The following is a 27,859-nucleotide window of genomic DNA, read 5'->3' as shown; positions in this document are numbered from 1 at the left end:
GATACTCAATGCGTACATACTCGTACTTGTATTGAATAGAAGTCACTTGAAAAGTGTCAGCAAAGTTTATAAATTTAAGTTTCGTAGCAAATATGCACTGTTTTTTGTGTGTTTTGCTGTGTGAAAATGTATTTTAGCATTGCTTCTAGCTTAAGTGATATATCGTATTTTTCCATGAAGTTAAATATTTATGAGTTGATTTATTTTGTAGTCAATTTGAGAAATTCTCTCGCAAAGAATAAAATTTATTGCTACAACACGTATTTTGTCATTTAGAAAATACTGAAAATGTCAACAAACATTTGTTATTCTGCATTTCTGTTGTGATATGGAATTGTGATTGAATTTGGCATTTAGCCTCAACTTTTTTCTTGTATTAAAGTGCTAAGTGTTTTGAAGTTTTATTTACTATTTCAAAAATATCAGCCCGTGGCTTTTTGTATCTTTAAGACTGACATTTATTTAGTTTAAAATTTGTTAGGAACATAAGATTTAAATTCGATGCGAAATTGCAGAAAAATAAAACTTGTTTATGTGTATAGATATGTATACGCACACATTTAGGAAAATATCTTAAAAACACAATTTTGCCAAAGAGAATAATATATACTTATTTGGGGGAAACTATTAGAATAAAGACAAAAACGAATTTTTTTCAGTAAATTTTCTTAAGAAAATGTCAGTTTTGCAAATTTCAAATGAATATTTTTTGCATTGCGCTATAAAGTTAAAAAAAAAAATTGCGTTAAAATACTCTAATTTCAAACAATAATATCATTTAAACGGTTAGGTTTCGAAACAATCGTAAGAGACCATTCTGTTGAATGTTCAATTACATAATCTATGAAACGGCATAAGTAGTTGGAAGCGAGATAGAAAAATAATGACTCTTCATTTGTATTATTAATTATTAGTAGTAGTAGTAAAAGAAAAAAATTAAATCAAATATTGTCCACAAGTCATGATTAATGTCACTCATACGCCGCGTGTAACCCCACCGTGTCCAAAACTTGATTTATGCGTTCAAACAAACACACCGAAAGAGCATATGAACATTTTCATTTGCAAACCACAATTAAAACATGACATGTTAATGCGTAGTTGCTGGAAAGTGTAATAATAAATGTAGGCGTGCTTGCTTGAGTATAGTTGCAGAGACAAATTATAATATTTCTTTTGTGTTGTGCACAATAATCTTAATTAATTGCTCAATTATTATGGAATTATTTACCATAATATTTTACTATAATAAATTGCTGAAATTTATGTGACATTTTTGATTTCATTATCCCAATTTCGTGCTTAATTAACAAAATTCTCTATATAAATTATATTGTTCGCTTTTACTAACTATATAGTCACCATAGTAACTTTCAGACTCTGATTGCAAGTATAGTTTGTTGATTGATTACTTGTATTATAAAAAATTTTAATCATAAAATATTAATTTCGTATGGTATGGTATGGCATATATTCGTACAAAACATTAAGACAAGCAAAAACAAATCCATTATTTTTCCAACAGATGGCCTTAGTAGGATATTCTGTATTTTGTATTGTATAGCAGAATATCATACTAAGGTCGGGCGACGCTATATATCATTAGAAAGATAATAATAAGTAAGATAGTTTCATACAAAGAGAACCATTTAGACAGTTATTTGATTGTCTTACGTCTTACGAAAGCAATCACTCAGAAGCGACCAGCTTTAGCCAATAGCAGAGGAATCGGTGCCCACCAGGATAACGCCAGGCCAAACACATAGTAGCTCTCCAGAAGCTCCTCGAGCTTAGCTGGGAAGTTCTTATGAAGAACTTTATAATACAAACCTAGCGCCAAGTGATTACTGCCTGATGCTGTCTATGCCGAATAATTTTGCCCTTGACAAATTTGCCTCTGGAGAAGCATGCAAAAATCGGCTGTCCCATTTTTTTTTCCAATAGGGTAAAGGATTTCTTTTTATGGCACCTTATATTAATCAAGGCTTTTAAAAATAGTTCGATAATGTTTGGGTATACCACGCTATATCCTAAGTGCTGAGTCCATACATTTGATCGGCTCATGTAACACATTTTTTTGGTGCTTACGAATATACAACTCTGTGTGGCTTCACAATTTTGTCACAAGATTTATAGCATTCAAACATAAAAATGTCAAATTAAACTCAGAGTTTCTTAAACAGCCCGAAAATAACACTTTGACACCATAATAACAAAACATAAAGTTGAGTTTATAACTTGAAGTGAATTATTATCATAAATATGCAGGAATTAATTTTATAAACTCACCTTTTTTTCTAGTAAAATGAGTTTAACACATGAAAAACAATTTCTGAAAGAGACAAAAATGTTAAATTAGATATATTTACATCTTGCAAAATAACATATTGTTAATATTAATAATATATTATATAAAATTTTCGTATTTTGTATATAGTTGTTCCTTGGACACATAATTTCATATCTAAAAATAAGTATTCAACTTAAAGTTGCGAGAAAATAATAACGACTGACTTTATTCAAATGTGCACAAAATCATTCTTTGTATAAATGATGAAAAGAAAGAAAGTACAATAATAGTTACTGCTACCAAATCTATTATTCCTTCGAGACTCTACTTTCAACCCTTTTCTAAAATTTCATCACCAAATAAAGAACAATTCACAAGCTTAGACAATTCCTTGAATTATTAAGAAAAATTGTTAGAAAAAGTGTCTGAAAGTAAATCTGCACATAATTTCAATCGTTTTCCAATAAATTGGGCTGAGCATGAATACAGGCAGATATTCCTAGCAGAAAAGTAGTAAATAAGGAAATGCTGAAAAATAAGATGAAAGAGATAACAACCGAAGAAAGCGATCGCGTTTCATACATACACGTGGCTAAGCAGACTTAGAGACTCTTTCAGAGAATTACCGAGTGTTAAGGACTTTGGAAGAGAAAATGTAATTTAAAACAAGTAAGGAAGGACTAAGTACGGATGTAACCGAACATTTTATACTCTTGCAACTTGCATGGGTCAAAGCCGGCTATATAGCTTTAGGTGTTGGTAATATTAAAAAATGTAGCGTAGAGTTCCAACTTCATTATTCGAGGAATCGTAAAAGGTATACAATTATATTTGGTATCATAATAACTTATTTTGAAGGTCATGCTCTTCCTTAGTTTTATTACTATATTTTACTTCCCGTCACCGAAAATTACACTAAAATCATTGGGGCAGAGAAATGGAAAGGCTGATGGCATTAACTTTTGACTTTGCTCAGTTATGCTTAAAAACTTATTTTGAAGCAATTTTGTAAATATATATAAAAATAAATATATTCATACCATATATGGACATACATACCAAGTCAGCCAGATGTTTGAAAATCGTGAATATCAATTATATTGGGTCTAAGGAAAGTTTAGGTCCGATTTTAACCATTTTATGCACAACGACGGACAAACGGACACCCACTTACCCGGATTTCAACTCGTTTCGCCATCCTGATCCTTTATATATATATTATATACAACCCTCAATTATTTTTAGGAGATACAAACAACCGTTAGATGAGCAAAGTCATTATACTCTGTAGCAACATGTTACAAGAGTATAAAAAAACACATGAAAGAAAAAATTTAAAATGAAAAGAGGCAACTTACTTATTGGAAGACGTTTTATTAAATAGCTTTAGAATGCTTTTTTAAGTTTTTGTATTATTTTTTTTCATCATCACAATCATCATTATATTTTATAAGTAGTATTCCAAAACTAATTCAGATTTATTTTATATATATATATTTTATATATATATACCTACACATGCGAAATTCGTTAAATTTAACATACTTGTATAAGAAGCATAACGTATAAAAGAAATTACGAATTCTTGTGCATATTTTCCTACACCAACTCTTGTTTTTTTCTCTTTGCCTATTTTACGTCTCTTTTTCTTCTCTTCTCCTCCTATGATTAAGTTTGAGTCAGCGCGTATGTAAAATTTGGATTATCGCTTCGACCAATGGCTGAAATAAAAACCCAATTTACTTGTCTTAAGACCTTACGTTACACCTCATACATATAACAGTGCTTTTTCTACGCTTTGAGACTGCTTCCTGCAACATTTCATTTCGTCGATATTGAATATTACACATTTCAACTTTCCCCCGACATTTTTCACACTCATTTATATTTATTTTATTATATTTGCCTTTATAGTGTTTTCTCTTTTTTGTTGTGTTCTGTTCTGGATTGTATAACTGTACGTTGCAATTCAGCAGAATTGAATTTTGAAGCGAATCGGAAAGGCACGTACCGAATGGTGAGCCGCTGCCTGCATTGAATCTCAAATAGAAATACGACTGCATGTTTAATGTTAAATTCAAGCTGTCACGTTGTGAATGTGTGTGTGACATTATTTTTGTTTGTGGCAGATAGCTTTATGTGCAGTTGTTTTCCAATCGAAATCGGTCGTTGGAAAATCAAGAGCACGCCGTATATAACTTAATAAAGGTATTCGCAACTTCAAGCTTTGTAGTTTATTTTCCTTATACACATATATACAGACTAGATATACTGTTTATGTGTGTGTATATATTTATATCATTTGCTTAACATATTCAACTTCGTTTTGTATTCATCCGTAGTTCTGCATTTCTTTTTTCAGCATTCGCTTTATTCACTTATTGTTTCTTTATTTTTATTTCATCCTTCCGCTGACGCTTCGCGTTTGTCATACTAATCAGCAGGATAATCATCACCATTAGCTCTTTTCACTTTAATATGCTTCGGTGCGTAAGTTAACCTAGCTACTTCCTTCATTTCATATCTGCTCAACTACAAAGGCTTCGTAGGCTATAATGGCTGCTTGGTTGACAAGTGAGGAAGCTAGATAATTCGAGCGTAAAATGCGTGAGTTGCGTAAATGAGGATGTTGCGTTCAAACGTAGCAATCAGCGTGTTTATTTTTATGACCTTACGAGCATTTTGTATGAGTCAGAGCGTTGCTTTTTCTTTAGCATAAAAAGTGTATGAAATTATGTCTCCTTTGAACATTAAATATACGAAAGCTTGTGTTTGTGTTTGTTTGTATATGTTTTTCAACTGGCACATAACCGTGATTGATTATAAAAAACTGTCACATCGAAAGAGAAAATATTTAGATATGATTGTATATGTATTTTTGTTTGAAATAAAAGCCATGATTGATGAATGTCAAACATTACAATGCCAAAATATATATTTTAGTTATATTTATATATATTATTCTGCCCGTTTTTTCTCAGGTTGAATTTTTTTTTCCCATGAAGTGTCAGTTTTTGCCCTAAACAATTATCCAATGTAAACAAAATGTTTATTTTCAATTTAAACAAAATGTTTATTTTCAATTTAAACCGTGCCTAATATCATACTCGTATATATTTTTATATGTATGTAACATGGGATTTTTTTTTTGATATTTTGCATTACTTACTTTTACGTTCTACATAAGATGTTTTATTAGCATTTTCCCTAAATACAGTACTTTAAAAGTTATACGCTATTAAATCTAGGTTTCAAATGTACCAAGCATTCATACAAGTGCCTTATACTAATAAATTTTGTGTTGCTCATACGACCTGGTACTGTAACGGACACCCTAATATACAAACAAATATATGTTTTGGTGTGTTACGCCTTTTGAGCTGATTATATTTGTGTATATTGTTTACAATTTTATTCAGAGCTGATGTGAGTAATTTATCTTTACGCAGTTTTTGTGAAGATGACAAATATACCTTAATGTTATCTGAGGCATAGTCAGTTTATAGAGTAAACATGCCTTTCCTGAAGTGTATAGAAACGTCATTATAGTTTTTAATTTAATGAACTGTTGGCAAATTCCAGTTCTTTTAATCATTTTGAAAGCAATTTTATCATGCCAACCTCATAGAAACCCTCGTCGTTATTGGAAGAAACTCGATTTTCACTAGCTTCTCTTGAGGCGAATTTTCCACAAGAAAAATTAATTGCCATAGTGGGCAACAACACCGGTCTGGTTTTATGCTCAAATTCTGATTCTAGTCAATGAAAAACACTGGAATTTTTTTTTTAACTTTTAAAGTTTATATTTGTCTCATACGTATGGGCCTGATGTGCCCATACGATCATAAAAGATATACTAAAAAGGTTCACTTTTAAACAATAATACCGTGTTATTTGACATTTATATGATATTGTAAATCACAAATATGAAATATTGACAGTACAGGTCCGTGTTCAGAGTTCCACTTAAAACTTCAAAAATGTTCTTGATTTGGTAATTTTTTTTTATTTGTACCACAACAGATGTTACCCCAATAATGCAGTATATTTTCTCATCGGCCCAAATGTGGTGTCTACGATTATAGGTAAAAGGTCTGCATTCATCATATGTATGCAAATATTCAGAGGAAAATATATATAAGGGAGATTTTCCGGTTTTATTTACTTTCATATACTTGTATATGTATACTTCATGTATACATAGATATATATATATTAGTGTAGTCAACTCGCTGCACCTCTGTAGATATTCAAAGGTTTAGCAAAACGTTTATTAATGCCGTACCCACTCCCATAGCTTCATATACATATGTATGTACATATATTGTATATATGTTTGTAAAGGGTGCAAATATTTGTACATATGTATATTCGTGTCTATGAGCATATTTTGCTGTTATGTTGCTCTTCTCTACCGAAAAATAATGAATATTTATGGTAAATTTATGACTCTCCTGCTTGCCTGCCAGGCTTCGCCAATGTAAGTTCAATTGGATTTTAGTAGTTCAGTGAGCCAGACAAGCCATGGTGAACATTTAAATGCCTCTATTTGCAATGTACTATAAGGCGAGATACAATTGTATATTTGTGTATATATAACTGTCTGTTTGTAGATGCTAGCAAAACACTTTTGTTTAGGCTGTTAACCGTATTTGTTTGTACTTTTTTGCTTGTTTTTTTTTCAATTCTCAACACTTTGTTAGCCGCAATTTTGTGCTTTTATTGCCGTAACACTTAAAAAGTGCTATAAATTTGATTTTTAATGAACTTTTCTCAACTTCCTGCGTGCTTACGCTGAACTGTTGTTGTCTTTAACTTATAATCGGTGGGTAATTTCGGATCAAAATACTTTTTAAGTGCTGTTGAAGGGAAGTAGAAAATTTATTAAATATTGTTAAAAAGTAATTTCCCTCATTCTAAATTTAATTGTTTTTATATTATATTACTAGTTTCTAGAATTTGGCATTGGAGTTTAGTGGCACATGGATAAAAGCGAAGGTCGGCCACTGTCATAAAAATATTATACTAATTAGTGTCTATTGCGAATCACGTGTTACGCAACGACGCAAATGGGCAATATTTGTATAATAGTTGTGCAAAGAAAGCTGAACTATTAGGAATGATGACTGGACATGGTTTGGAAACCACAGCAAACTTCATAATATAATTCACATTGTGAATTAAAAATCAAAAATATTTGATTAGAGTCACACATTTTTTTCTGAAATTTTTTTCGAAAAAATATTTGTTCTTGCCCTCGTTTTTGAATTCATTGAATAAATTTTCCCGTTACAAAACTCCCATCTGATGAAATTTCACCCAGACTGAAAAAAACACATTTTCATCGATTTTTAATATTGATTTCAAAATAAGCTATTAATCCAATACAAGCATCCACCAGTTAACTCCCCAAAACTCTTTCAACGATTTCGTATCCGTGATTCCACTGGAAACATAAAATTTCGAACAAACTCATTGTTAATTTTTTCCATAGTAAAAATCGTCAGACCAACTTTTGGCGTCATAAACAACAAGCTGACAAATACACACTAATTGACATGTGGAGATCAAACTTCACACGAATATAAAAAAAGGGTTGTACGAATCTAAGGTAATGTTTTTATCGATTTGGTCGGTTCGGTATTCGATCACATTTGTAAATAAACATTAATAACATTTGTAAATGTTAGGTTAAACTTTATGTGCTATTTGTATCAGACAAAACTTGTTCTGTCGACAATCAAACACCAATAAGGAAAGTTCGTTTTCAAAAAAACTCCAACAGTTCTCCCTTGTTTTCATATTTAGCCCAACGAACTTATTTTTCGAATATTTTCGTCTGCGCATAAAAATTCATTAATAATACGGGTGTCATCAGGTGTTTATCCAATATTAAATATACGCGCTCACATATTATATTACAACAACACACCATTCCAGTCGTTTCTGCTCGCCACAACACAACCAATCCGCTTTGAAATGCGAGCAGCGTTTGCCAAGCACTGCCCATACAATAACAAACGGGCGAGAAACTAATTAAATTACCTGCATAAATTACGCCAACAAATGACAGCACAAATTAATTGAAAGCCCACATTAATTTGTTAATGCGAAGAAAATGTCAGCAATCATTTATTGAGCGCCGACTGCAGTGCCGCGAGAAATTCGGAACAATTGGAAAAGAGAATGCACGAAAAACACAAAAAAACAAAAGAAAACCAAAATAAAAATAAATAATAAAAGGTGGGTAATATAACGTGAAACGAAATTGCTAGCTTTCGAGCACTAAAAGTGTACAATGTCTGCCAACAACCTGCACCCCTGTAGGCTGACGGTTGCTGTCCTGCTGCCATTGATTGCAACATTGTATTTCACCGATTTTCTCACCCGATGCTACTTGCCTTGCCGATTTAACGAGCTATTTGCCGTTTCGCACTCATTACTGATAAAGTTGATTATACGCCGTGGCATCGGCCGTGACCATGGCTTTTAGCATTTACCATTATGACAAATTTGGGGTTGTGTACACATTTACGATATCGTATTTTTATCGCTTTCTGCCGCATTTCGATTTTACCACTGCCATTTGGTTAGCTACTTTGAATATTTTTGGTTGGACTAGCGTTTTTGTTGTTTATAACGCTGACATTGGCACGTTTTCAATTAATAGTACTCAATAAATGTAATGTTTTTGATTGGCTTGATGATTTGAAACACCTCAAAATCGAATTGAGTTTTATTTCAGCTGTTCTTAGACAAAAGTGAAAGTGAATTTATTTGTGGCGTATAAAGTAGAATAGAGTAAAAACCAGAAAAAACGTGAATTTCGGCTGCACCGAATACCATTTACAGGTGCATTTCTTATAACATAAAAGACTTTATCTTGATTTTGATCGGCCAGTTTGAATGGCAGTTATATGTTATAGTGGTCCAATCTGAACAATATATTGGGAAACTGTAGTGATTTCTTATATAATAATCTGTGACAAATTTCGTGAAGGTATTTTGTAAGCTAAAAAAGTGTTCCTCACAAGATTTTGATTTTTCGGTTTATCTGGCAGCTATGCGTTTAAATGGTTCGAGCTGAACAATTTCTTCGAAGATTGTATTATTGCTTTAAACAATAACTTAAGACAAATTTCGTGAAGATATCTTGTCAATTGAATAAGTATTCCATATACAAGTCGATTATTATTGTTCAATATGTATGGCAGCTATATCCAATAGTGGCCTATTATCGAAAGTGCCTACAAATGATTAGCTTCATTTGCTATTCTTGAATATTATAATCTCTTTAATTTTATTAGTTTTTCCTCAAATTTTTTGTCTTCATTTTGCGTTTATACTCCCACTCATTACCACGTAATAAAAAGTGATTAAGTTGTATAATTTCCCACAATTAATTTTTATAGTTTTAAACCAGCATTTCTTATTCAAAAAGCTGCGCCTGATTGCTCATAAAACACCATTAGCTATTTTTAATCACTTACGCATTCATTAAGGGGTCAGGCACTCGCTAAGCATCGCTCAAGCATGATTTTACGGTTATTCAAACTAATTAATTCACACAACGTCGCCGTTGCCTCGCGGAATGCGAGTATAAATATAGATTTTTGCAAAGTAACTGAAATATTTATTGAAATGAAATTAATTAATTTTGAGCTTAAGCGGAAAAACAAAAGTTGACTTTTTTAAATAGTACGGAATTTCATAAAATTTAATAAACTAATGATGCATATGGATGGATTTTTTGTGGACAACGTGCTGTTGTGGCTTGTGAAATATTGCAAATATTTGGCATTGTTGTTTAATCACTCAAACTATTATGACATATTTAAAAAAATGTTTAGTTTTCAACGCCTACAATTTAATTTTAATAAAAAATGTTGTTATTTACGGTGTTTGCTCAGCAGCATCTGCTAACACATTTTCCTAATATAAATTTGGCTTGTAACAAATACACTCTTACACTTATGTACTATATATTTTTGCATAGTGCACACCTTTTTGTGTTAAAAGCCCTTATCCATCAAAGTTGCGATTTTTTTCGCTTCTCTGCATCATTCATGATTGACAACAATATGTGTTGATATACTGGATCATTGTTTAATTTATATATGTATTTAAAATATTATTTTGTATATTATATATATATATATATATTATATGTATATTAGGGTGTCCGTTATTTCCCAAGTTGATTTGTTTTTTGTTTTTTCAAACGTTCCCTGAAGTTATAGTTTTCGCTCTAAAGAATCCAATAACAACCTTTGTACTTTCAATTTAAACCGTGCCTAAATCATTTTACTTTTCCCCAATATTTTATATGAGATTTTTTGTTATTTTACAATAATTTTTTTATCTTCAAAGCAAATAAATTTACAACTTTTGAAAATTGATATTCAAATAAAAAATGGTCCGTTCTACGCAAAATGTCCAAATAGTTTTTGTTATAAAACAATTTTCAATCAAATGCACTGTATTCATCTAGTACACCATGTCGTATGAACAACACAGAACGTGCATAAATGTTAGTTGTATGAATGCTCAGATCTTTGATGTATAAGTTTAATTACATACAACTTTTTAAGAAGTGGTTTTATAAAAAAAAATATTCAGAGTTTTTTTTAGAACGGAAAATTTTGTATTATAATATCTATTTTCCAAAGTTATAGATTGACTAGTTTAATGCAATATATATAAAAAAAAAACATGTTATATACTTGGGAAAAGAAATAGCCACGGCTTAAATTGAAAATAAAGAGCTTGTTTGCGTTGAGTTCTTATTTTTAGGGCAACAAAAACTGAAACTTTAGGGGGCGTTTGCAAAAAGCCAATGAACTTGTGAAGTAACGGACACCCTAATACTATAGTCTGTGTCGCAAGGATAGCCATATAAATATTTAATGTTATGCTTGTACTGCAGTGTTTGTGTGTGAGTATGGTGTATACATGGAACACAAATTGAATAAAAGTGTCGTTATATAACTGTGATAATAAGTTTTTTGTTGCTGCAACTTAACAAAGACTTATATCGATTTTGCTTATGTCCCGGTAGATTTAACTGTCGTGAGTATTTATATTTCATTTGAATAGTTCGACAATTATTAATTTTTGTTTTTAATTAATGTAATATATATTATATCTATAAGATGTTAAAATTCTACTCAAACTGACTTTTTAAACAAAAAGTTTGTATTGTATGACCATTACGAAAAGAATCGCGTAAAAACATTTTTTTCTTTGTTTATATGGCAACGGAAATTTTCAACTCACAAACGATATTAATAAGCGAGGTTCTGGGTGCTAGAATCTCGGGAAATTATTTTCAAACTGGTACATTAAATAGCGAGGAAGTCAACGAATTTTGCGAAATTTATTTGAGACTTGATATCCAATTCTGATACTTCATCAAGTCCCTTGAACTGCGAAGCTCTTAGATATCTAAGACGAGTTCTACAAGTATGTAAAGCCGGACAGAAGCAAAGGAGGTGTTCCAGCGACTATTTCTACCGCTTACATCCCTGCTTTTTCTGCATCGTTATTATAGGAGTGATATAATTTTCAGATTTATTTGAAGTTCACAAACAGACGTGGCAAATGCTATTCTAACTGAAAATCCAGACAATATATTTTTTATTTGATTTGGCGCTTATTTAGATCTAACTTTTGCATAGTAGGAACAGTCGGTTGCGCTCAGGTTCACAGTGTTTTCAAAATCCAATACCAATATCCAGGAGTTAATATTGAATGAAGTATACGATAACACAAAATGCCTTCAATCTGGATATCATCCGAAAAACCTTTTATGAGAAAGTCAATACCAATATAATAGAAAATTTACCTCCATATTTAGGAGAGCCAAAAGTTATAATTTTTCTTCAATTTAATGTCCGCTAAATTAAGTGGAATACGGGTAATAAAAATATATCTAAAAAGCTCTTCATACTAATTGCAGTTATTCATCAATTCGCTCAAATAAATGTTTTAGCAAATCTTTTTATGTAAACTAAAAAAAAAAAAAACAATTATCTACTTAAGGCTATATGTATGCGATGTTTTGCTTGGCCCCACTTCTAAAACTGAATTTTCAATTTCATAATGCCTTCTAAAGCTTTTGCGCTCGCAGCACATTCCCAGCAAATTTGGCTACACCGCACTTAACTTTTGTTTGCGCACTTAGATAGTTGTACATTGCCATCTTTCTTTGCTGCATTTTTCAGCAACGCGTAGAGTTGCATGCTCACGGCTGGCTTGCGTTGCAAGTGCAAGTGCCACTCCCACTCATTTCAGTGAAATATTTCCATTTTAATGGCGCTCCTAAGCGGTAAAAATCCAAGCCGGATAGTCAGTAAGTGAGCTGGACGGACATTTGTTACGAAAGAAGGCAGATGCTAACAAATTTCAATGAGCTCACCGTGCCAGCAGAGGCTTTTATTTATGCACTTTACTCGAGCAGTGTTTGCTTGATTTATATGCTGGCGTAGCTGCTTGTGCCGAAGCTGAAGTGCATAAATGTGTGTGTGTGTGCAAAGTATGTATATGCAAGTGCACTTGTATGGCCCAATGTGGCATTTGAATTCATTGAAATACTAGTTAGTTGCACTTATGTAACCTTATACTTTATGTATAGCTTCTCAATATTCAATATTCACTTTTAATTGAAATTTCAGTTTCGATCCGAAAAGCTCATACACAATTGAGTGGTTTTTGTATGAAATAATACAAGCATGCTTGGCATAGGAATTTTCGAACTCTTATACACTTATATATGTGGTCTATAGAGAAATATGTTTTGCCATTTACAATTTGTTACAAAGGTCTTACTTTTATTGTTGCTTTTTCTAACACCAGCTTCGCAACATAGTTCAAACAAATTCTGCAATATTTTCATGTTCACACAAAATATCCTTGTTTGCTTTAATCTGTTTTATTGGTAAGCGCACAGAGTAGTTCCACAAACGCTGATGGAATGAATGAAGAATTATTTGAAATTCATTTCACACAATTTCTGACTGAGTGAGCAAATGAAATGTTTTTGGGTTTCAACAAATGGCACAATATGCTTTAAATTCTTATAAGCACACATATATGGTATAAGTACTATTTAAAATAATTACAGTCACAGTCTATGGAATGAAAAGTATCGAAGTGTTTTTTGGAAATACAAATAGAATATATATAGATTTAGTCTTTCGTTATTCCCGTCTCAATCATCTTCTCCCCACACATATTGTACAGCTCAGCTGGCAATCCTTCAACGAGCTAAGCTAAGTTGTTAACCATCCCAGTGCCACTTGCTCTCTCTTATAGCCGCGTAATCGAACAATTCGTTCCATTATATTGCATTAAGGATTCGTGTTTAGTATTCGATTTAATACTTCACTAACACCATAGTTAAAAAAAGTACATCTTCCCCGCACAATAAAAAAAAATATCTGAGTAACACAAAACATTCAGTGAAGCTCTTGAAACCATCAGTCAGTCGTATATTCACCCCCGTTGATGATTGTAACATCGAAAAAGTTAAAGAAACAGTGCTTGAAAATCGTCGTGTTCCGTTTAATGTATGGTTTACGAAGAGGCACAATGCCAAACTTGATTACTAAAAGACCAAAATCTTTTGTAAAAACGAAGTCAAGTAGAGGTCGCAAAAGAGACGTAGTTGAGTTCATGACGAGACGTGGGATAACGAATAAGACGTCGAAACTGTCCAACAATCCAGAAAATGACGCCTCACTAAACGAAACCGGAAAAACTAAAATGCCTTTTCTTAATTCACATTGAGTTGAATGCCGTCCACAATATAAATTACAAAGAAAGCTAATAAAGAGTACAAAAGAGGATAAGGAAGTAAAAACGCTCTGCAACAGGAGATGGAAACATGTTGCATGTGATGAAAATTGCAAATTTACCAACTGGCTGCGTCGCACCACAAGCTGGCTGCAGAAAAAATATTGCACTTTACACTTGCAACAGAATGGCAAGGGTGGCGCCAACGTCGCGTCGCGAAAAATATATTCTAAAATACTTGTATAAAATGAATAATAAACTGTAAAAAAAAAAGCAAAAAACATTTATCATGCAAGTGAGCGCGCAATTTCGTGAACAATTCGCCACAGCGCTGGGCCGCGCACAGCCATTTAGTGGAGAGTGGTCGCGCGGGTGGTGGCCCCAAGCAAGCATATAAAAATATTTATTGTTTGAAAAATCGTCAGTTTAAAAGAGATAACTGGCGTGCGAGAATAAATTAGAGCAAGTCGTGGCTAGGCAGGGCGATAACGGTTCATTTTCAATTTGCAAGCTGAATGAGCAATTCTGAATTTTCTGATTTACTCCACATTTTCAATGTTTTTGAGTTCAAATACAATGCCAACTGCGCATTTTTCTAGCGAAAAATCTTTGGGCGAAGGGCTGTGGGTTGTTTCACACAAAATTACATACAAATGGAAATGAGGTATTAAATTGAAATACTTTATTTTGGTTTAAATGTATACATTTGGCTTGAGCATAATGCATAAAACCTTGCAAAGATTTCGTAGCATTTATTACTACGTTGAAGTTCTTAAAATTTTAGTGGAAAATTTGAATAATAAATTTACAGCAGAATATTTACGACTTGGTCTGACAGGAAAAGTAAACACATATGATTTTGGCACGCAATCATTAAGCGTTTGCTGAGTCAGCAGTGCTTAACAGGCAGGGTGTTTCACTAGCAGCTAATAAAAAAATATTTTATCTATTTCGTGTTGTCGAAAAATTGTAAAGCTTTAAAAAATTAAGAGTGAATAATAGTAAAATGGTGAATCCAAAGAAAATTTTTTTTGTTACCATTGAGGTTAAAATATGACGCTGAGGTGTCTAAACTTAGTTATACTGATTAGTTAGAAATTATTATTTCTAGCAAGCACACATATTATCCCTCAAAAACAAAAGCAGTAGATAATGTACGACCGTTTTTGTAGCTGTTAGCAGCTGAGTCCATATCAAGATCAAAATTTATTACAGAAAATTAAATAATCGAACAAAATATTTAATCTATAGGCTGCGTTAAGGTTCCAATTTGTCGAAAAACAAGAAAAAACGGTAACTTCGGTTTCTATACAACAACTTGATTTTAATCGGTCAGTTTGTGTGTCAGATATATCTTGGTCCATTCTAAACAAGTTTTTCTGAGATTGTAGCGCTGTTTTAGGTATTAATTTGTGTGAAATTTCGTAAGGAAGGTTATTATATGTGTGTGATAAAATTATAGAATAATAATGTTTTCTCAATATTAAATTTACTGACAACAAATTGACATAGCAAAATTGCAATAACATAACATCAACATGACTGAAATGTAAAAACACGAAATACTTGTAGAATTGACTGCGATTGTCATTAATTTTGACAAAGTGTCAATCGCATACTATAACAGAGTAACTGACAAGCTTAATTAAGTGATATGTGTAATATAATTTGAGGTTACGAAAATGTTGAGAAATTTATTACTTCGTCAGTTTTGAAGCGTTGCGAAATTTGTCTGCAGTAATGACAAAATTCTGACATGACTGCGATAAGCAAATCCGAAATCTTATTTTCCAAAACAGAATACATTGTACTTAGTAGTAATATGTTTTTGTTTCTTTCATAGAATTGATGCTTCGTGGGATAACGCTTCACAAAATAAAACAATGATTGGATAACAATTCTGTGAGTTGTGACATAGAGAGCCTGAGAACTTCTAGCGTCTCTATTTTATTTATTTCAAAATATACATATATATAGTATATCATTACGTTAAGTCAAGGCAACTACGAATATAAATGTAATAGAAAATTCTGTGAATAACAAAAATATCGCTACTCTAGATATGCCATTTAAACACCCTCTACTTAACACTAAAACATATACGAGTATACAATGTAGGTATCTAAGTCCACCTGCATAGCTTAGAATCAACTAAGCGCTTATAGAATAAAATAATAAAACGAGAGTCAGTACTTAAAGCGCTTGCATATAAGGGGATGGAGGAAATAAGCAGGCAGTATGCTGAAATGTCCTTGGAAGAATGCATATTTACCAAGCAAAAAATGAAAAAAAAGTAAAAATAAAGAATGCGCCTGAATATATGCAAAAAAGAAGAAAATAAATTACAAGCGCAAGAAATAAAATAAACGCGCACACACATACACACTTACACAAATACACATGTGCAACTAAGTATTTTAGTAGAAGTCGTGCAAATTTAATATTACTCTAAAACAACAACAAAAAATTCAGAAATTACGCGCCATGCAGCAGTAAAGGCGCAGGAAGTCGGCAGTGGGCGGTGAAATATTGTGACTCGCAGTGTTAGTTGCAGTTTTTACTTTCCATCGCAATTTAGCGTTGATTTTCGCTTTTGGCAGGATGTTGAATTCAAGTACGGTCGCAAGCGCATACAATGTTTTGCAAGCCTTTGCTTCATTGTTGTAACTCGTATATATGCGTGAATGTCGATGGTTGGCGCCGAAAACTTGGCTGACATATACCCCAATCGTGGCATGAAATTGCATTTTTATGAACAACAAGCGGAGCACACACACGCATATAAATGCAGCGGCAACATGAGACCTGCTAGGGAGCGATTTGAGAAAATGAAAATAAATGAGCTTCTAGTTTGAAACTGGTATTGCTTCTGCTTTATGTGAACTAGTGTGATTTGTTGTAAATCATAAAATGAAATTTACATAGTTTAGGTAGCCAATACTATTATGGATGTGCTGGGGTCGGAAGAAAATATTGTAGTTTAATCGATTATATAATAATATATACCACTAAAAGAGTTCGATCAAGAAATGTTCACAATTTTTTAAATTTATTTTCGAGACTCAAAACATACTTCGACAGCAATGCTAACTATGAGTTCGCTTAATGTGCGCTCAAAGTTTGTCAAGGAGTGTCTGACCTCACTATCGACAGTATCAAGATACTTTATAATCAAACTTGTTTGGGAGATTGCACCTAGCGGAAACGCTGGAAACCGCAAAGCTCATAAGAGAGAACACCGTTGTCCCGATTTCAATGCATTGGGAATAATCAGGGTCTGCGTTGTCCCCTAACGTTCTAGCGTTAGACTTTTGGACTTGGGGGAGCTTAGCTGGCGCTAGTCAACAAAAAATGACTGTGCAACTGTGAGATCCTTCTGGCCTAGAGTAGAACCCAGAAGATCCACTGAACTACTTGCTCTTAGCAGGGCTAATTTTTCCGCAATCGTAGGAGCTTTAGCTGCATATTATCCAACAGGCGAACAACATGTGGTAAGCCTGAAAATTGAAAATCAAAGTTGTATGGAGGAAAGTTAAAGGTAAACATTCAGGCAATTCTCCTCCATTGTCCGGCTTTTGGAAGACTGAGGTTGAAATTTTGTAGATTTTTGAAGGTCTTTTCGTTCAATACATAGGAATGTTAAGGTATCACAATGGATCGGCGTTCTCAGCTGTCTAAGTATAATTCTTTTTTGGATCGAATTGTTCTAACCTCCAAAAGTTTGAACTTCTTACTACTACCCTAGTTCTCAAGATGAAATATGAAATGTTTAAAATCTCAATCTAGCATTCTGGTAATTGAATAATTTATTGTCATTACATACGCTACCATGACAGTTTAATCGACTTAAGCGAAACGGACCCGAATGCCGCCATGGTTTCTCACTTTACAACTTATGGTCTATGACAAAGATACATTTTTTAGTCATTTAAATTCGTTGTAAACTCAATGTAAATTGTTTTCTCGAATGACGGAAAAAGGCGAACCTGGTTGTAAAATATTTTAAGGTTTAAGCCGAATAAAACATAGCTTTGGGTCTTAAGGAAATTTATTGGAAATTCGTAACTTTTTTTCAAATCTTGCGCAAATATTTTTCTTATTCATATACGTAGTTTATAACTTTTTGATATAGGTTTTAAAACTTCAGATGTTCAAATGGATAAATAGCTAAAACTATAGTTCGTACTCGTAATATGTTTAAGCCGAAAACCAATTAATTTTTATAAATTCTTTTAGTCCTGTAAATATAGGCAATTTAAGATTTCCTTCAAATTCTTAGTTAGTTTTCTTCTCAAAAGGCATTATACTCATATCCGAAAAATTTTAATATATTAAAGTTTTTGTTTTAAATGTAAAACTTCAAAAATAAACTACTTGTTCATATTCTCACCACATAAATCTTAATCTATTCACAAGTATGCAACTGTGATTTTACCCAACTGAAAATATACACACACTCATATATATATATATATACAAGTAACCTAGGTATAATATATTTAGGACACACGTGGCTTTGCATGCCAATGTTGAAGTATGGCCGTGTTTTTACCAATTTGATTTCGTAAAATTTCTCGGCAAGCGTTCGTTATTCTAGTTCGATTTCAATTCGCAAATCCGTTTGTTGTTATTAGAAACTTATATATATATGTGTGTGTATTTGTGTGTAACTATGTGAGCGGATTATGTATATTTTCACATTTGTTCTGGCTCATACTTTGTCGGCTGGCTTTCTTTGCTTTATCCGATATTATGCTTTTATTCCAATAGAATTTCATGTAAATTCACTCAACCTCAGGTGAAAATACGCAATGACTTTGGAAAGATGTGCCGGGTAAGTGAATTTGGGACAACATAAGTGCAGTTACACTTAAATGTTTGTGTGTCGTCAGCTGGCACTCACCAAATGACCTTCCTAACATAAATAGAATTAGTGAAGAGAAAATTTTTTGAATATAAAACCTTTGTTATTTAACACTTGAATTTTTGTATGTTTTTTCTGGTAAGTCCAACAATGCTTACTCATTGATTTTTGGTTATATTAGTTATATTTCTTCATATTGAATTTTCTTAAAATAATTCTTTAACACTCCCTTCTATTTATAATCGGTTTAGTATGCTTCACTGGCTATCCAAATCGCTTGCAATACTTAAATGCAAAAACAAAAATGTATTCGATTTTAAGGTGCTCCACTTAAAGTGCAAAAACAATAAATGCTGATTTGCTACGGCAGCAAATTTTTAAAGAAAAATATTCACACGCAAATAAATTTCCTCAAAAACAACAACCTTACGAAAAATCATTGCATTATATTTGTGTACAGCAACAACAGCTACAATACCAACGTCCAAGCTGTCTTCAACACAATCAGCACTGTTTGCACGGTGTTACTGCTTGAAATTGGAGACTGCAAGAAGGTCAATTGATTGGCGCCTTCGGTTGTGTGCTCATTTGCGCATATTTTGAGGGTACATAATAGTGGGAGATTGCGTTGGTTCGGGTGTACGCGAGAGATTTCTACGAAAGCACAAAAAGTGTGTAAGTCAATTGGACAGCTTGCAGGTCGTGAAATTAAAACAAATATAAATATTTGCCGAATTCCAAAAGTTAAATTGGGTGCAAAAGCTGGTCAGTGAAGAAATATATAGTATGGTGATAGTAGTAATGGGGTGAAAAGTGGATTTGACAGAATTTATACATGCGAATTTAATACTGTTTATATTCTTACTCATAATGACAGGATAGTGTTTATTCGAATGGAGACACTGTGTGTATCTCTACCTCGCTACGAAATTTTGTTACTTTCATAGATATTAAGGCAATTAATGGCTCCTTCTGAGAAGACTTGAAGAACAAAGCTCCTTTCTTGCGGGGTAGACATCCACGTAGTGTCGAGTTCCAAGGTTTATTTTCATTGTATGCTGAAAGGCAATGGTTTTGAGATATCAATCTGAAATTTGGAATACGTTCTTTTATGTTCAAGAAAGTACTCATTTCTCGGAATCACTGATATCGAGTCACTATAGCATATAGCTATTATACAAACTGATCAGTTAAAATCAAGTCCTTGTATGAAATATTTTTTATTTAACATGATATTTTCACGCTATTTGGCATAGATTATTGCCTAAGATAACGTTACAATTTCTGAATATTTCGTTTGGATCGGAGCACTATAGTATATAGCTGCCTTACAAACTCACCGAACGAAATCAAGTTCTTGTAGTAAATACTTCTTTGCAACAAATTCTATGTCTTTGAGTTTTTAAAATATATCGCTTATCTTCAAAGTATCTAAAAACGAATGCTTGAAAATCAACATCCGGTTGGCTGGTGCGTATGCATAATGCGATTTTCCATTATTTTAGTTGCTAACGAAACTATTTGTTTGTTTATATAAGAAATAATATTCAATAGTTCAAACATATGCATATACATTTTTTAAACACAAATTACCGAATTCGTACATGCCGTAGTGTTTATTTACATAAGATTGAGCATTTGTATACATACAAATAAAATCCATTGAAAAATTGTATACAAATATGTGCGTTTAGTTGTTGTAGCTTTTTTCATTCGAACAATTAATTTAGAGTTTTGTTTACTTAAAATAAAGCGGGGAAATTATTTTATTGTTTTCTGCTTGGCGATTGATAACTAGTATGGCGATTAGCATTTCAATCAATGTCTGCAATGCTTGTGTCATTGATTGCTTGCTATTAACTCTTCTTGAACTTATGCGCTTTGAGCTGTGGTACTAAAAGTCAAAATAGTCTTGCAAAATGAAATTAATAAAATATCGTACTAAAAAGTATGATGTAATTTTGTCAGATACAAAAATTTCGACTAGACTTTCGATCATTACCTGTATATGTTACATCTATAGTAACAATAAAGTTTCTTGGCTTTTGGATTTGAGATAATTTTAAACAAAAAAATCTTCCTCACCAGCAGATACCTCTTTTCGGAGGTTTTTCTTGAGATTGGCTACGGATCAAGTAGTGGTTTGAGACTAATTTGTAAAAAATTTTATTCTCAATAATTTTCTTCTTCTATTTGTGAGTAATATAAATATATTAAGCTGTCACATGCAATCTGGCAATGTTGACTTAATCCACTTTCTCTACGCTTTTCTACACTAATTTCCCAAAAGTGTTCTATTTAAATGAATTTATATCCTCAGTAGACTTAAATCCACACACCACTTACTTTTCCTTACTCTTAATGTACCCTACATATATATAAGGAAACCCTGCTAGCTAATCTGGCTTTAAAATAATCTAAGGTATTGTGAAATTAAATAAAAAACAAATACAAAATACCTGCCACAATAAAAGTAAACAAACACACACATATATATATACATATCTATTACCAATCGCACTTAGTTAAAGAGCACAAAAAGAAATAGGCTTACTTTCGAATTGAGCACAGGCATACAATTAAATGCGTTTGTATGTATCTTTCTACATATCCAAATGTTATTTCACTTACTGTATTGTTGTAATGTTGCTATTACTGTTGCTTTTGATTTATTCGCCCTAGTTGCTACCACTTCAAATGCGGAAATGCAATGCGAGACACCTGGAAGTAATGTGTAAAGAAGAAAAGTGAAGTGTAGAGAAAATGTAAGCAAGGTATTTAAGCAGCTTTGTTCGGGTAGAAAATAACACAAAACATGTGAAACTCTAAAACAAATTTACTTATGTTCATTGTACGTGACATTTTAGCATCGAGAATTTATCGTCTCGCCTGCGTGCATGTACGCATGTGGCAAGTAAGTGTGTTTACATTTCCGGGAGCATAGAAAAGTTGAATACTTTTAAGGAAGGTACGTGGATTACGTGTGTAAGTTTATGGTTAACTATAACTGCTTATGAATATACAAAGACACATATAAGAGTATATATAATGCTTTGATGCATATCTCTAAATACTATGCGTGCCGAACTTTCAAACACAAGTGGTTCTCATACATACAAATGTTTATAGAGGAAGAAAGCATCGGAAACCAATTTATAAATATGGTCAGACATGTGGTAGTGCTGGGGTTTAAATTTTAAATTAGGTATTATCTTGAACGAAGCGAAATGAAAAGATTTGTCGATTAGCTAAGAATTATATAACATTCACAATATTTATTTATTATTGGTATAATCAGCAAACGATCTCCAAGAAGTGGTTCTATAACGATTTTTATTACAAACTAACGTTTTCTTTAAATTAGAAGGTGACTTTTTAGTTTAGTTAAGAAAATGCTTGTAAATTAGTAGTATGTTTATGTACAACCAAAAAAAAAAAATTTTAGAAAATCACAAGTGGATGTAAACCCTTAATTCGCCAAGGTGTATGAGTAACAATATTAGGCAATGGTGAAATTACTAATGCGTAAGCAACATTAAAAAGTTACTTAAAAACTGAAAAAAAAATGTTTCTACTAAGTAAATAAGTGACCTTTTCGACCTTTTTATTGCCAAGTTAAATGTAAATGTTGTGTGGCAAACCAATGTGTCATTATTTGTAAAGTAGCCATAACCTAAAAATGTTACCTTCATTTAGGACAATTGTTAAGGAACACTTTTTCTCTGTAAATAATAACCACAACACATTTTAATTTTATCCACTTTTACTCTAAAGACTTCAAGAGTCGCCATGGCGTATGAGTAATATTATTAGTGAATGATATAATATTAAGATGCATATTAAAAACTGTTTAAATCTTCTTTGAGTCATTAAAAAATCCTTGAGTCACTCCCAAAGCTTCTGTGTGCCGTTGCTCATATTTCTTCAACTTCTTTGCTCAAGCTATGCCATCTCTTTGCAATCCGCCCCATTTTAATGAAATATCCAATATATGATGAAAACTACATTCCAATTTGAATTTCAAAAATGGATTTAAGCATTATTTTGTAGTCTTAATTAAAATCTACGTAATTGTCTAACGATTAATATCTAACTGCTTGACAACCAGATTTATTTATCTACTTATATCTATGAAAAAAGTTAAAGCTACAGTTGTCGACATCTAATTTAGTTGCTACGATGAAGCTATTAAATATCAGCCATACAAATTATTCATTATATGCCCTGCGGTGAAGTGAAAGTGTCTGTTTATATATAGATTTATGCGATTTTATGCATTATTCAGCGTAATTTGATAATTTAGCTATAGTGTCATTTGTCACCGTTCTGAAAGCTCCGCTTTATTAATAAATAATTCAATTTGAAATTGCTTTATATCTTTTTTATAGATGCCTGCAGGCATCTCCTGCTTCTTGCTACGCCACTGTACCATCCCTCATTTTGATTACCTGCCAGTAGTCTCCGCGCTAGTCTGCTAAACAGACTGCGTGCTCCATGCCTCACCAGCACCTTAATTCCCGATAAACTGATTTCAAGCTAAAAGCAAACAATATTTGTTGAACTCGCACTGCCATCCTTAGCCTGTGCTGAGTGCCTATTTATTATCATGTGTCCTTCCATCTACATTTACATCTTCACCAACACTAACACTAACACAAACACCTCTTACAGCCTTGAGTACGTACAGCTGCTTTGGAATGCGACCAGACCAAACCACAAGGAGCGCGTCAATAATGCATGCAAAAATAGACCCGAAGTGAGTCAAGTGACACAAAGTTAACCTCGGCGGTGTGGAGCACGACGCGTGGCGGACAATGGGAAATGATATGGCAATGAAAAAGACAAATAAGCAGTAGAGGCGATTACATAAACAACGAAATTGTGGCGGAAGATGTTCGTGTGCATTGGCGCTATAAATAGCGCAACTGTTGCACAGCGGACAGGCGAGTTGAAATGAGTGCGACTAACAATAAACGAAAATACTTTATTACGTGAAAGTGTGCATTTGTGCTGGTATACTTTCGCAGACATTTATTCGTTTACATTGATTTATAGGTATCGGTGGATCTTAATAAGTCTGCGTGAACTGATTTTTATAATTTTATTACTATTAAATGAACTTTAGAACAAGTAAGAAAGCGCTAAATTGGAGTGAAACCGAATATTATGGCTAAGAAATCCACTTAATTTCATTAAATTATCACATCTTGACTATCATAAACGGTAAGGTGGAAATTACTTTATCGCAAATATTGAGGCTAAGGGAAGGCCTGGAATGATTACATTAAGTTTTGGCATTTTTTAAGTTTACTACAGAACATGTTTCCATGTCAATTTCGTAAAGATAATTAACACACTGACCAACAATTTCGACATAAGTTCTGCCAGACTAACGATTATACATGTACATACATATATAGTATAGGGGAGCTGGGGTAATTTGTGAAGTGATTTCACACATTTTTGGTGTTAAGCTGTAGTATATGCAACATTTTACGTTCACTTAATTTCACTATGCAATCTGACATATGGACCGAGATATAGGATGCAAAGCCAAACGGTAGTATATAATTTCAATATTAAGTAGAGTCCACACTAAGGAAATTGTTGCTCAGAAGTGTATATATTTTTGGCATTATGACATACTATTATCAGAAATACTAGAATCTTTCTGAATTTTATTTAAAATAACTCATATGTTGACCGATATATATGGTTCATAGTTAATCTCAAATTTGAAAAATTTTAGATTAGGTATATCGGGGCGACTTACCGCAGACTCGATTTGACTCCTTTTGACAGACCATTTTAAGGAAAATATATTTCAAAGATTAATAGATATTTTTGTTAAAAAATAATTAATTTTTACTTAAGCTATCACTAATACAGATGAAGGGACAGACATTCGAATTCCACTCATCTCGTTATCTTGGTCATCACTCTATATTCATCTCAATTAGCTTTTGGTGTTACAACAACAATCGTCAGGTGACCGAAACTATTATACTCCATAGCAATATGTTGCGAGAGTATAAAGAATGTTGCAAAACCTAGGAAAATGCTTAGTGTATGTATGTATACAAATATAAATAAATATACCTACACACATACATATAAATGCATTTTTATTTCATTACAGAATTTTGTATATATGACTAAGAAACATATCGTACATATGTATATAAGTACATAATTATACATTGTTAAATGTCAGTTCATCCACAATTACATGCTAGATGTAAATAAACAAGTGTAAAGTAATGAAAGTCGACGCCGTAATTATCAACAATATTGCGATGAAGGTGTTGAAAAATAATGAGAGCGAAACCAGGCGTGCAATTAAAAAAGAAAAATCCATAGGAATCACAGTTTATATAACAGACAGGCAGCGTGAGTAGAAAGCATTGAAATTATGAAACGCATAGGCTTCAAGGATCTCTGCAAGGCTGCGCCTTAGTGTTTGAAGTGATTTGAGAATTTTTTTTATTATGAGATTTCAGAGATGTTATGAGTTTGATTACATATAAGTACATATTTGTACAAATAAGATAGGTACGAGGGAAACCGAAAACTAAATACGTGCACATTTTACTTAAAATTATAGTTTTGTGAAATATTACGAATTGAGTACAAAAATTTTAAATTAAAAAATTATTTATTATCACGATAAAATAACATAAAAACTTAATACGCTCATTTTTCGTTTCAAAGTAACTGATATTTTATTTCAAGTGATCACTTATTATAAGTCCATTAAAATATCAAATGGACTAATGGATGTAATAATTTATTGATATTGAATCCCGTTAAGCTAGTAAAGATTACCATTTTATTTTATTAAGATAGCACACAATTTATAAATATATTACTTATATATACATATATATGGTATTAAGCCAACTAAGCGCTGGCAATCAATGTTTTTTGTGTGGTATATGGGGTTAGGAAAAAGAGTTAACCCATATTAGAAGTACAGTTGCAATTTACATCACTATACACACATTTCTCTTGTTCATAAGAACGGTCTTTTGGAAGACATGAAATTAACTCGTCTTGTGATATTAAGCGTTTCAATATACATAAAGTCTATAAATTGGTAAGATATAGAAGCAGTTGATTCGAATATATTTTTTGGTGTTAACAGAAAGAGAAAACAAGTTAGATCTGGGCTTTTCGTGAGCTTAGCAAGCACTAGTCAATCAGCTTTTGTATAACTGCAAGACATTTATGTCGGACGAAAAGCGTCAAAGTTTACACTTTTTCCTCCATTGCTCAGCTCTTGCCAGACTGAAGTTGAAGCAGTCATGATATCAGTGAACCAGGTCAAATTAAGTCGAAATTAATAAAATAATAGGCTCAAAGCGCTTCGTCGATTTATAAGGGTCTTTATGACGGACCGACTTTCTCATTTATTCAAATGAGGTTTTTATTGGCTTTTGTCACAGAATCGAGCTTGAAACCTAATGTACAATAGTAATTAATGTTCTTCATTAATTTTTGCAAGTTTCGAGATTATGCTGGATATGATTTCGTTGGATGAGCAGTGCAAAAATGTGTAAATGAGACCCCTGAATACATTATCCTTTCATCAACAGGGTAAAATAAGTGAAAATGTTATGCATTTTAAAAGACTCAGTATTTATCTGAAGACAAATATTTTTTCAATGAATGTTTAAACAAAATGGATGAGGCGATTACTTTATATAGTTCTCTGCGACAAACTATTGTCTGGAAATTAAAAAAATTTAACTAAAATTGCTTTAGCCAAAACATATCTAAGTCTGATCTTTTTCGACAAAATTCTTGTGCTTTTTTACACATATTGACAACTCGGGAGCAGAGCACTAATCTCTCTCATTACGTTCTCAGTATAAAAAGTGGACATATTATACTTGCTCCCCTAATAAGACACTGTCATTATCGCTATAATTCTATTTCTCAACTCATTTCCATTCCTAGCACACTGTATGCCGCCGGGCGTATTGAATTGGCTGCATTAATTGCCAGCACAAATTTGCAGGGCGCACATGCTGAGCTCACTCAACGAGACCCAAGCGCCGTCATACATACGAAGACGCCGTGTGTGGACGCAAACAGCAGTAAAATTCCAATAAGATTCGAAAGGCTTTTACAGTTATGAGGGCATATGGTATAGCATGTTCTGTAAAGAAATGTACATTTATATTTTTATGTTATATAAGGGCATGTAAACATATGTTTATTATACGAATGCATAATTATACACACACACGCACACATTCATATGTTGATATGTGTAAGATATCATGTAAGGGTACAACACAGCACTCGCATTTGGAAGCGGCGCTATAACTCACGGGTTAATTAAAATACACTTCGTTTGCTACATTCGGCTTTGCGCACAGTAGGCGGTGGCGGTGCTTGCAATGGATACGCTGCTTATTTCCGTTACTTACACTTACGCTCGGTTGCCAGGATGGAAATGAATGTGCTGAGTAGGCTAGAGTCTTTCATTGTGCGCCCGTCTTTTGCTTTGCCTATTTGTTTCATTTGCTTTTGTGTGGTCACCAATATGTAAATATACAAGTATATTTATATATGTATGTGTATGTATGCATTTGCTATGAATAGCTCTTAATTAAAATCGAGCCACATACATACAGACAGGCCACAAGCAAATATGTCGAATCAGTGTCTGCGTTGGTGTGAACAGCGACCGTTGTTATCATTAGCAGATACACCATCATCTCCATCATCATCAACATCATCATCATAGTCATCGTTAGCATCAGCGCCAACATACTCTCATTAAAAACACTTACATCATCATTTAAATCAACACCAGGCGTTTGCACAAACTTTTACGTGCGTCTAATATGGACGTCAGCTGTTGGTGATGGCAGCCGCTGCCAGTTTGACTATTAAAATCCACC

The 27,859-nt window shown here is 32.7% G+C and overlaps 1 protein-coding gene across 7 annotated transcripts in view; it reads right to left on the bottom strand.

The window, feature by feature from the left end:
* The window catches only part of LOC106621698 (protein qui-1), a 111,258-nt gene that overhangs the window by 67,768 nt on the left and 15,631 nt on the right, over positions 1-27,859 (bottom strand). For 6 of the 7 annotated variants that reach the window (XR_011395888.1, XR_011395889.1, XM_036370115.2 and 3 more), the window contains 2 exons: positions 21,579-21,668; positions 2,290-2,332 (listed from right to left, as the gene is read on the bottom strand). The gene's annotated coding sequence lies outside the window, so the exon portion shown is untranslated. The remainder of the gene's footprint in view (positions 1-2,289; positions 2,333-21,578; positions 21,669-27,859) is intronic. The other variant, XM_070107946.1, reaches the window with a different exon arrangement.

The sequence above is a fragment of the Bactrocera oleae genome, chromosome 4 (genome assembly GCF_042242935.1).
Source record: "Bactrocera oleae isolate idBacOlea1 chromosome 4, idBacOlea1, whole genome shotgun sequence".
Taxonomy (NCBI): Eukaryota; Metazoa; Arthropoda; class Insecta; order Diptera; family Tephritidae; genus Bactrocera; species Bactrocera oleae.
This window is presented reverse-complemented; position numbering and strand designations above follow the sequence as displayed.